This window comes from Dermacentor albipictus, unplaced genomic scaffold (genome assembly GCF_038994185.2).
Source record: "Dermacentor albipictus isolate Rhodes 1998 colony unplaced genomic scaffold, USDA_Dalb.pri_finalv2 scaffold_153, whole genome shotgun sequence".
Classification (NCBI taxonomy): domain Eukaryota; kingdom Metazoa; phylum Arthropoda; class Arachnida; order Ixodida; family Ixodidae; genus Dermacentor; species Dermacentor albipictus.
In genome coordinates, this window is record NW_027225707.1 from 6,081 (window position 1) to 18,532 (window position 12,452).

The 12,452-nt window shown below is 51.3% G+C and overlaps 1 long non-coding RNA gene across 2 annotated transcripts; it reads right to left on the bottom strand.

Annotated features, from left to right (window-relative positions):
* Positions 1 to 620: 620 nt before the first annotated feature.
* Positions 621 to 9,741, bottom strand: LOC139053567 (uncharacterized). 2 transcript variants are annotated; one of them, XR_011510568.1, is made up of 3 exons: positions 9,232 to 9,741; positions 7,669 to 9,093; positions 621 to 730 (listed from the first exon to the last, which is right to left on the bottom strand). It is a non-coding gene; the product is annotated as an uncharacterized lncRNA (long non-coding RNA). The 2 variants fall into 2 exon arrangements; XR_011510567.1 differs by having other exon boundaries at positions 7,669 to 7,964; positions 8,096 to 9,673.
* Between the last annotated feature and the right edge of the window lie 2,711 nt (positions 9,742 to 12,452).

Genomic DNA, 12,452 nt, shown 5'->3' on the forward strand with positions numbered 1-12,452 from the left:
ACATATGGATGCAATTTAACATATTGTATTCATATTGCCTTTGGTCTATACATATCTAATTCATGCTTATAACCAGGCCTACAAGCTCTTGTCCTGCATATTTATATAGCCTTCTCATTGGAGAATGGAGTCATTTTCCATTATACCCTCAAGCACTTGAAGTAGACACTGCAATAACCCCAAGGGAGGGGAGACAGTAACGAAAAAACCTTACTGGGCTTGTGGTGCTGCTGAAGGATGCACACATACCATTTATGCTAAAATTCCCAGCAGACATTCCAAAGTTTGTACGAGTTCGACTTTAGCTGGCTAAACTGAATGATTCATATTGAAGGCAATTCTTGCAACATTTGGTCAAACTGAATAAAATTGGACAGCACAATTAGCTGTGTTCATCTACCATTTATACGACTGCTGCCCCGAGCATTTTGCCTGTTACTTTGCCTTTCGTTTCTCTACTATCAAGTACACATGTACTTTATCACTGTACATGTAAAATGGCTTCAAGGCTTTTCCTGGGCATTCAACAGTCACTATTTATTCCTATAAACCTTCCTGCATGTGAAGGCAAAAGAAACTTATTAATTCATGCTGGAAGTATAAAAAGACAGGTATTTGCACAGAAAATGTTTATTTTGAGCACCGAGGTTCTTGCTGATGTAGATATGGTGCTGGCTCCCTCCTTGCCCGAAGCATGTGCTTGCTGTACACAGTACCAGATGATGGCTTCCTAGGTCAAAAGATCAAAGTGAAATAAGAGGCATTTTGTTTTAGCCTCGGAAAGAAAAAGCAGGATTGAGACATTAACATGTATAAAAAATACTTGCCTAAAGAAAAATTAATACACAAGCAAATTCACTAAAGAGGTTCACTTTCAAGAGCGAAAGTATGGTTACGATGAAAATTACAAGGGAGCTTCACTGCTCATTGAGGTTTCGGTTCAGTAGTTGTTGAGCCACGAGGGTTAGCATGCTACATCTTGCATATTATGTTTTGTAGAACAATATTGCACTTTGAACAATGTAGTGCCTATTTAAATGAACTGACAAGGAACGCTGAAACTCCAGGCTAGTTTGGTCTGCACAAGATATGATACAGACACTGTACTGCATTCATTTAGTGTTTTTGTCACTGATCTCGTGCACAAAGGTCATTCACACCTATCCTACATGAAATGCAGTTACTTCTTTGAAGCTTCATCTAGTCCTTGAATTTGCTGCATGCTTATGTCTAAGGGAGTTCGTTTAGTTCCTGTTAATGTAGTACATCTAAGCAACTGTTATCAAATGCCCATAGTGTTCCCTTGCATGTACAAAACATTTTTGGCCCTTTCAATGCACAATACTCATTACATTTGACACTTGGGACTCGTGCAAGGCGCCATTTAGTATTATATGCTTGTCCACATCTGATAATACTTTCATAGCTGGGTCATTCCCATGCCAAATGCCTTGGTTATTACTGTGACCATCTCACACTTTTCCTTTAGAATCTTCTTGTCCACTTTTAAGGAAGCACCCCACGACACAATGTCTCCATCCTAGTAATGCTATGGAGTTAACTTATGTGCTAGTTGTAGCAGATGACGTCAACTGAAGGCCACTGAAGATAAGACTCTCTGCGACAATTCCTTTTACACAAAAAATGCAAACAATACAGAATAGTCAAAATGTAGTTATCTGGCAAGACTGGCTGCATCCATCATCTTTGTTTGGCGGAATTCTGAGGTGGCTCCATGTTACAAGACGCTTGGCGATTATTGCCATGTGACTGTTTGGGACTCTATAAAACACAAGAATTGCCTTACTCCGGCCTTTCTCTTTGTGCAGCGGCCAAGGTTATTATTTGTCCAATCGCACCGTGTCCTGTTCGTGTGTCCATAGACTAAATTCTTCACCACATTGTTTTGGCGGTATTTCGTGAGTGACCCATGAACTCATCTTGGGGTGGGACTTATCTTTGGCGTTTGCTTCTATCTCTTGTCGTCAGCGCCTCACACAACTGGATGATGCCACTGGCAATTCTCTTCCTAACCACGAAGAATGCATTCGTCTCGTCACCTCTTCCGATTACGTTCTTTGGCCACCTAGAGAAAAGATTATAGGTGTAAACTCCTGTAACATTGTGGATGGCGGCGTATTCATTCTACCCTATGACCATACCCTATCTCGAGCAATTCTGATTACCCCTGGCCTTATTTGCTTCTCTGAGGAGTCTGCATTGCTTACTGCAATAAACCAAATCGAACCCCAACTGTTGCCTCGTGGATCAACTGTCACTTGAGCTGTTGACACTCATGTCGTTGCAATTGTCACGAAGACAGCTCAGTGTGTTCTTGCGTCTGTTACCGTGCGCTGAACAAAATCGTGCGCAAAGATGTTCACCCCGTGTCACGGATGGATGATGCACTAGATTCACTCCACGGTGCTGAGTATTTTCCTAGCCTTGACTTTAGATCAAGCTACTGGCAAATACCGATGTTCAAATCCGACAAAGCAAAAACGACATTTGCTACCCCTGATGGGCTCTACGAGTTCAGTGCGATGCCTTTTGGACTCTGCAATGTGCCTGCCACATTCGAACGCATGATCGATAAGTCTTGTGTGGCTTGAAATGGAAAACCTGTCTGTGCTATCTCGACGACATTGTGTTTTCAACCATGTTCTCACAACATTTGCAACATCTTGATGAAGTCCTTGCCTGTCTTGCAAATGCTGGTTTGCAGCTCAACACACGCACACGCGCGTGTGCGCGCACACACATACACACAAATGCAGTTTGGCCAGCAAGGCCATCAAAGTTCTGGGGCACATAGTCTGCAAAGAAGGTATTCGTCCGGACCCCGAGAAGCTTACTGCCATCCTCGAATTTTGTGTCCACTGCTTCAAAAAGACATGCACATTTTTCTTGGACTTGCTTCTTCCGGCACTTCATATGCAACTTCGCTACACTTACGTCCCCGCTCCATCAACTCCTCCCCAGTAATGCACCCTTTGTTTCGTCCGACGAATGTGAACATGCTTTCCTGCTTTTGCAACATGCCCTGACCTCAGACCCAGTACTGCGCCACTTTGATCCAACCGCGCCCACCATCTTTCACACTGACGCTAGCAGTCAGCCTCGGTGCCATTCTACTACAATGCGACAACACATTCCGCGAACGAGTAATTGCTTAGGCTAGTCGTGCACTAACCAGTGCAGAAAATTACTACACCATAACCAAGCAGGAGTGCTTTGCTGTTGGGCCGTGCAAAAATTTCACCCATGTCTTCATGGCCGCCATTTCACAGTCGTTACCGACCATAACACACTGTGCTGGCTTTCATCGCTGAAGAATTTATCAGGTCACCTGGGTTGCTGTGTGCTTCACCTACAGGAGTACGATTTCAATGTCACCTACAGGGCTGCAAAGAAGCATCAAGACACCAATGCTCTCTCTTGCTACCCTCTGCCGAATCATGACGATTCACCATAACCTCTCCGTGATTGTGTACGTCCTGAGTCCTCTTCATCGGCTTTACCCATTGTAGCCCTCGAATGGATAAGACACAACAGCCCATCTGTCCTTGTGTCCCACTAACGCATCGACCCATACTGCTGAACTATTCTCCAACGCATGGAAGATTCTTCGTCACCTCCAAACGCCTGACTTCGTCGACAACTTAATCAATTCAAGCTGCACAATGGGGTTTTACATCGCAACATTTATCACATCGATGGCAACAAATGGGTCCCGGTCATACCATGTTCTCTGCAATGTGAGGTGCTTGAAGCCTTTCACGATCATGCGACGACTGGTCCTCTAGGCTACCACAAGACTTACAACAGAATATGAAGTTGCTGCTCCTGGCCTGGCCCATCTTCAGCCGTTGCGAAGTATGTTGCACCCTGCGTTCATTGTCAAAGCAAACCCAACAGCTCCTTCTGGCTCTTTACAACCTCTGCCTTGTCCCGCTTCGCCTTTTGAAGTAGTTGGAATAGACTTGTACGGTCCTCTTCCCATGACCTCACATGGAAATCGTTGGATTGCAACAGCCATAGACCATCCAACACGCTATGCGGAGACAGCATCTCTACCATCCTGGACTGCTGCTGAAGTCGCCGATTTCTTCCTACACAACATTATCTTACACCGCAGCGCTCCGCGCGTTCTCCTCAGTGACCGCAGCAGTCTTCCTCTCTTCTATCCTTACCGAAGTTCTGTGCGCCTCTAACACAATTCGCAAGACGACTTCCAGTTACCATCCGCAGACCAACAGCTTGATTGCGATGTACAGTCACGTGCAATATGAATTGCAACACCAGTGCCCGTGGTCGAAGGGGTTCCAAGGCTGTACGGCTGTGCAGACACATGGTAAGTTCCAGACCGAAACACAGCTTCAATTAGTGGTGTCTATTAAACTGCTATTTCGAATGTCAGAGCTGCTGCGCAGCCGTGGAGCCCCTTCAACAACAAACAAGAGTGTTGCAAGTCATATTGCATGCGACTGTACATCTACCCTGGCCACACGAACGGGGATGCAATCCTGTCGTTCATGACATTCGCCTATAACATGGCTACGCAACGTACTACTGGATTTTAACATTTTTTTCTTCATCTATGGCTGTTCACCAAGTTTCATTCCTGATGTATCATTCCTTTCGACTCCTGTACCCCCATCAGTTCCTTTCTTGGAACAGTTTGTGTCTCGCCTCGCAGAGTGCAGACGCCTCGCCCCGCTTAACACCGACGTCTCCCAGGACGCTCGCAAGTTTCGTTACGACTCGACCCGCTGTGCTGTAACTTTTTCTCCTGGTGACAGAGTTCTTTGGACTCCTGTGTGCATTCCTGGCTTATGCAAAAAATTTTGCAACACTTCTTGAATGCCCACACCACCATATCGTCGGGCAGCGAGCACAATCTGCGACACCCATGTGGCCACAGTGACGAGAGGCGGCCTGCGCAGCTGGCCGGTTGGGGTCATCAGGTTGTCGCCGGCCATCCACTGATTATATTGTTCACGGACACGGTCTTTAACAGGCTTGTTGAGCACGACGTCCATTGGCTGAAGTGTTGACGTCATGCCTCCCGGAATGACGGCGAGTTCCGTCCTCCCGTCACGGAGTGCCAGCTTCAATCCTGCGGTCAAGTGCCCGCGAAAGGCATCCAAGACGAGCATGCTCGGACACCGCAAGAGTGCCCCTGGTTGCCGATTCCAGACGGTCTTAATCCAATTGAGCATGAGGACCTCGTCCATATAGCCCTTTTCATTCACGCGAACGACATCCCGTGGGAAAGCCTCTTTCGGCAGCGTCTTCCTCTTGAATATTATGTATGGGGGCAGCTTTCTGCCATCTGCAGTACACGCGAGCATCACCGTGAATGCTCGTTCCCCGTAGAAAGAAGCTCGACTTCTTTTGTGCCGTGTTCGCACTGTGGTGAGCGACGGCATGTCGAACCACACCGGCATTTCATCAGCGTTGCCGATCTGTACCAACATGTAGCCATGCTGCTGCCGGAGACGGATAACATAGCGCTGGAATTCGACCAACTTGTCCTCGTATGCCTCTGGCTGCTTCTGCCAGATTGATTTGCGCTGTCGAAGTGCGAATCCCTTGCGTTGCATGAAGCGACGAACCCAATAAATGGAGCCCTTGAATTGTTCCTTGGGCAGTCCGGATTCTCGGGCGATCTCAATAGCTTTGATGCAGATGAGTTCTGCTGTGACTGGCAAAGATCTGGCACGATGCTCGCGGACAAAATCCGCCACCCTGTCTTTGAGCTTCGGGTGCACTGCGCCATAGAATAAAGAACTTCGTCAGAATAAAGAACCGCGCAGCACCCGCGAGTTGGGCCGCGTCGGTCACCAAGGGGGCGATAACAATGTGGATGCCGAAAGGTCTGCGCTCCTACATGCTGCCAGACGACTATTCATGCTGTGCCAAGGGCCGGTATGTAAATCAAGGGGTGAACTTTTAGTAATATTTTTGGGAAAAAACCTCAACCTATATTCCGCACTATACAGTACTCGGACTGCTGGAGACATATGCCGTGGCCGAGAACCTACGTCTTCCCGACTACTCGGGTGCCACCACCTGTGCCACACGCAGTTGCACTGCGGCACCCTGCCTAGATGGAGTCCATAAGCCAGGAAAGCCACGCACGGCAATCTATGTCCGCAGCACCCTGGCGCGTGCTGTTCTACCTGTTGCTGACATCGCCGGTGGCCCCTTGGAGTCATGCGCCGTTGTGGTACGCCTTGGCAGCCAGGACACGGCTGTGGCGAGCATCTGCATCCGTCCAGGAAAGCCGTGGGATCCCTCCAGCCTCATCCAGCTGGCTGTTCGCCTTGGTGGGCATGCAGTCCTGTGCAGTGACTTCAACGCACACCACACGGATTGGGGAAGCCGCAGCTGCACCCGCTGAGGCAAAGGCCTCACAGATGCCATCAGCTGAGCTGGCCTGCTGACCTTTGAACACCAGGGAGCCCACCTACGTCTACCGCAGTGCTCGCACGGCCATTGACCTCTCCCTCAACACTGAGCAGTGCTCCTACTCCTGGGCCACAACTTCGGACAAATGGGGGTCTGACCACTTCCCTATTGTGATCAGCCCCAGGTCTGGGAGAAGGCCTAGGTCAAGAACTTACGTCACAGACTGGTCCCTGTTCCGGAAGCACTGCAGCAAGTTGGACGATGGCCGTGACTTCCCGAGCGCCATCGTGGATTGTGCTCAGGCTGCCACCGTTCAGTGCTCTACCCAACCAGATACCCCCGCTCTGGACCTCCACCTGCTCAACATTCGTGCCTCCAGGCGCCGTATGGAGCGTGGAGCAATCCGGACGGGCAAGGCAGAGCATTGGACCGAGTACAGACGTGCAGATGCCCGCTGCAGACGCCAAGCCCGGCGCAGGAGGAGCCTCTGCTCTGCCATCGAGGGCAGGTCCAGGGGACCCCTAGCTTGGAGACTGCTCAAATCCCTCACCAGCAGGAGAGGAAGCCTACAACCTGTCCTCGCCGTGGCCATCACGCTGAGCATCAGCGAAGAGGCCCTTGCGGAGCTCCTCGCCAACCAGTTTGCGCTGGCTGTACCACGCACTGCAGCCATTCTGAAGGTAGGGCAGCCTTCCGTCAGCCTGCCTAGCTGCCTGCACAACCACCACACAGGGTCTTCACTTCTGTAAATGGCCTGTCATCCAGTCTTGGGAGCCTGGCCTCACAGTTCATTGGCCCAGAAAGCAGTCCGAGCGCTTTTTCGCTACCTGAGGGCAACAGACTTGAGTGCCCGACTATAGACATCCTACACTTAAGTTCTCTCTCTTCCTCTTTCACTCCCCATTCCCCTCCCCACGTGTAGGGTAGCAAACTGGACTCAGCCTGGTTAACCTCCCTGCCTTTCCGTCTTCCCTTCTCTCTCACCACCCAGGGTGGCCATCGAGCCAGGTTATGGCTATCTACCAGGACCCGCTGACGCTGCACGAGCTCCAAGCATCGCAGTGCACCAGGAGCCCAGTGCACAAGGAACCCAAATGCTTCGCAACCTGGCCGCCAGCGAGCAGCTGCACCTGCTTGACTGCTTAAACATCTGGCAGTCAGGGCAGGTGCCGGAGTCATGGCGCACAGCCTACGTGGCCCCCATCCTGAAGGCCGGCTGAGAAACGTGAGCTCCTATCGGCCAGTCTCACTCACCTCTGCTGCTTGCAAGCTGGTGGAGGCCATTGCTTTCTGGCCGATGAGCAGATAGGCTTCCGACGGAGCTGATGCAGTGCGGACTCCATCATGGACGTGGTCTCCACGCTGGAAGAGGCCAAGGCCTGCGGTGACGCCGTGCTCCTGGTGCTTATCGGCATGAAGGGGGCCTTTGACGGCCTGCCCTATCCAGTCGTTCAGCAGGCCCTGGACCTATTTGGTAGAGGGCGTCCCACAAGGATCAGTGGTGAGCCCTTTCCTGTTCAACCTGGCCCGACTGCCTGCTGTCCTGCAGACTGACCCCCACAACCACGTGAATACCTCCATCAACGCGGACCACATCGCCCTATGTGTGCGAAATCCACCACACAGCCACAGCAGTGCGCGCTCGGCTCTGCAAAGAGCCCTCGACACCGCCGCTGCTTACCTGAGCTGCATTGGCCTTGCCATCTCGGCAAGGAAGACGGAGGCCATGCTGCTCCACCCAAGAGCAACCGCCCGCTGCACAGCTGCAACTGGAAGGCGACCTTGAAGCCCGGCAGTGACGTACCCGGGGCTACACGTTCATCACCGGCTGACCTGGCTGCCTGCTGTCAAGACCCTGCATGTCTAGGTCCTCCGGGTCCACAAGGCAGTCTCCCAGCTTGTTGCCCGAGGACAGAGCTGCACCACTAGGTGGGCTCTGCGGCTGTACCATGCAGTAGCCACCTCACGCCTGCGGTACGTCCTCCCACTCGTGGCACTACCACGTGCCCGTCTCAAGAAGCTGGAGCTGCAGCATAGGGCCGAGATTAGGTTCTGCCTGGGCGATCCCTGCAGCTCTGAAATCGCTGCAACCTTGGCCGAGGCAGGAGCATGGTCCCCATCACTCCTGTCACAGCCCACATTCTACAATCAGCCACAGCTGTGCACATCGCTGAATGACACTGCGTTCAGGAATATCGGTCACATACCGACCGTACACACAACCCCCATCACACCTGCACTGAGCATTACGCTGCGGAGAAAGCTTATCAGTGAATGGCTACTGACAGCGCAGCGAAATTTTGGTTCTAAAGCAATTTTTCCCGACCGTGCAATGAGGCCGCAATGCGAGACCGCAACGAGGCCGCAATTTGGTGACTTTATTCACTACCGCCCTTAGCCGGCAGATCTGAACCGTGCATCAGGAATGTGCATTTCCATTGGGGAACAATAGAAACTCTTATTTAGGCTAAACAAGCGCGCGTACGTACGTACTTACATGCCGCACTCGGGACATCTGCCATTCAAATATTCTGCCATGTAGCAGCACCGTAACCAAGTAATGTTACTGTTACGTGCTTCTGACAAAGACTCTAAATAACTCTGAAGGAGCGCAGTTCCGTGTAATATACGTTCTCTGCATTAGGACACTGTAGCACTGGCTGGCCGGTGTGGCGGTCCCTGCAATGCATCACAAAAGCTCGTGAGGAACCTGGCTATAAAGTATCATCACAGAACACCTATATATGGCATCATGCAGTCGAAAGATTAGCTACGCGTAGTAGATGCACATCAAACGCAAAGACGAAGTATACTTACGAGAAGCAAAAGCCCGAAAAATAAGCGATCCACCGCTTCGTGCACTCCGAACCTGCCATATGCCATATTATGCCGCCAAAAAGGCCGGATGTGACATCACGGACGTGAAAAAACAAAGACCGGATGTAGCGTCCCGGACGTGACGTTTGGGTGAACCTAACGGTTGCGCTGCGTTCACCGGGTGAACGCAGACACTTTCCGCGACAGCGTTGAGGAGCTCGTGTCGCAGAAAAGCCGGTGCCGTCGGCTCAGGCGTGCGACGCTTGCTCAGGCGCGCATTTCGTTGACGCGCCGAACGCTGCGTTGCTCGACGCTCACCGCGTCCGATGCGGGGCGCGTAGTCGCTGCGCCGTAGCAAAGCCACCTAGAAACAGTCTCTGTAGCACGCCGCAACCTTCGCTTCTCATTCCAACGAGCCGCTCTGTCTCCAGGAGGCATCTCACCTCGTGAGTGTCTAGCAGAGGCAAGCGCAGCTGCTTATATACCGCCGCGACGGCGCGAGTTGGAGCCTCGTTTCTCCTCTGTCGTGACGTCACGGTGCCACGTGGTCAGCCTTGAAGGCGACGGCGCGAGGTGAAGCCCCGTTTCTCCTCTGTCGTGACGTCACGGTGTCACGTGGTATTGAAGGCGACACCGCCGCGCCTGAGGAGCTGGGTTGAGCTCTAGTAAAATGCTTCGCATAAAAAGCGAGGGGAAAAAAAAGTGACGGCGAAGCCCTTGACGTATTCCTCACGCGATCCTCGAGAATGCAGGGAAGGAATAACTCTTGCGGAGGCTAGAAGGGGCAAGTGGAGATCGAGAGTGTGTCTCATGAAAGGTGGCCCTCGCCTCCTGCAGTCATGGGTTCGCGGCACGGAAGTATTTCTTTCTCGGCTGTTAATGAACCAACCTGAAACATTCTTGCGGCAGAACGCGCCCCAGGGGGCACGTAACAACTTCCAGAGTATAACCGAAATTTGCCATCGGGCCTGGTGAGGGGCCCTTTGAGGAAACCGAGGTTGTAGAAATTAATCCGGAGGCCCCCTTGCTACGGCGTGCCTTATAACCATATCGTGGCTTTGGCACGTAAAACCTCAGAATTTAGTTATTTTCTTGTTGGCTAATAATTCTGGCAGTATATGGGAATATTTGCTCTCGCAGATGCCGTAATACCATATTCGTAGCTATAAAAACAAAATGCAGAATGAAGGATATCACAAAACCGCTTCAGCAATGGCTAAAAAAAAAGGAAATCTATCTTGGGACAGTGCTCCGCATGGCAACCTCTATTCACTGGCCGAGTGCGACATTAAAACAAAGAACTCTAATTATTCGATAGTGAATCCGTGAGCCTGGTTCCTGAAACGATTAATTACACGGCGTCTTCTTTTTCTTATTATTATTGTCGTGCACGTAATACATGTTGCCGCATCGTAGAGGCTCCATGCTACTTTTCTGCTTTGACGTGGGATGAAAAAATTACCGACGATTACGTTACTTCCTAATGCGAAATTTGAGCGCAGCAAATAAGCTGTTTCACCTTTTCGATAGATTGAGGCAAAGAAATCGAGCAACACATGTATGCGCTATCACAGAATTTTTTTTTATTTTTCACACGTATTCCTTTAACAAAGACTCCACTAACAGTTCTTGACAGTCATGAAGGAAGCTTTGTGGTCGGAGAAATAGACTGATATATGTTCGACTTGGTACACCAATGCTTGATTCTCAAAGACGAGATCTATACAAGTGCCTCGCGAGGTTGTCACAGCCGTGGGACGCGTTACGAGCGAGAGGAACGGGATGTTCTCCCGCATAAGTGTTAGGAAATTGCTGTTTGTCTTTATGTCAACATTAAAGTCCCCCACTACTAACATCGGTGTGGATCGATGGACGGTTAATGCGAGTTGCAGGAAGTGCACGACGTCTTTCGTGAGTGCGGTAGCGGACTCACGAAAGCGGTATCAGTCGGTCGCTGCTAGCGCTGGGGGGATGAAAGGGGGGCGGAGCTGGTTACGAGGCCGACGACAACGCCGACGCGAAACCCAGGAACGGACGCCAAAGAGCCATTTGTGTAGCTAGCCCTCCTCCACAGTCTCTCCTCCCTTCCATCATCCTCCCTCGCCCGGAGAGCCGACAGCGCGCATGCGCGGCGGCGGAGCAGATTCGTCGGCGAGCTGGTTACGAGGCCGACGACAACGCCGACGACGACGCCGACGACGACGCGAAACCCAGGAACGGACGCCAAAGAGCTGCGCTCTAAAAAGGATCAGCTGGACATGGTGAAATAAAGGGGAAAAATCGTCGGTGATTACGGTACACTATAATGCGAAATTTGAGCGCAGCTCTGTACCTGTTTTCATTTCGCGATATATTGGCTGGTGCGGACAATGTCTCGTGCGGCTCGTTGCAAACGGAGCGAAGTGTGGCGCGACTTCCTCGCTAATCGGTATATCGCGAGAGGCAGCGTGTGGGTGACTGATCGTGGACGCGATTCACAGCAGCCGCCGCAGACAGACCTCCGCTCATGCAGCGCTTTGTTTCCATGTACGGCATCGGCGGACGCACTTCCTGCATGTCTTATGGATGGCTTCATCGGTGAACAGACGACGCGCGCTACTCCGGCTCCAGCTCGTAGAGATCGTCGCCGCAGAACGCGTCTCGCGCGGCACAACGCTTCTCGCGCTCTCGCCGTACCCTCCTCCTCTTTCAGCCTCATGGTTACCGCTGCCCCCTCCTCCTCCGCTTTCCTCCTCGCGCTCTTCGCTCTCGCCGTCTTTCATCCCCCTGCTGCTCTCCGCGTTCATTCTTTCATCCTTCGTTGTACTAGTTCGCTCGGTTACGCCGAGGGACGCCGACGCTCAACGCAGGAATGGGCGCCGAAGAGCGGCGCTCCAAAAAGAAAAGCAAAAACTGCTGGAGGACTTGTGTGCCATAAAAACATATAGAATGGCCCGCGGCAAGGAAACTGTCGCTGGTTGTTGCATAAAAGATGAAAATGTCCATAAATAGACTGCGCGAAACACTAAAACACAGACTTCAAGGCAAAAATGGTGTTTTCTTGTAGGCTTCCGCCGTGAAGCCGAAAACAAAGCTTGAAATACTCATTTTGTTCCTGCATTACTTCGACAGTTCTGATGGTCGATTGGAACCCAAAGCTCCTCCATCAGCAGAGAGGGGTAGCAGTACGTAGGGGCTTTATGCAAACCCTGTTACATTAGCACAGCGGCCCGGAGCGCTAC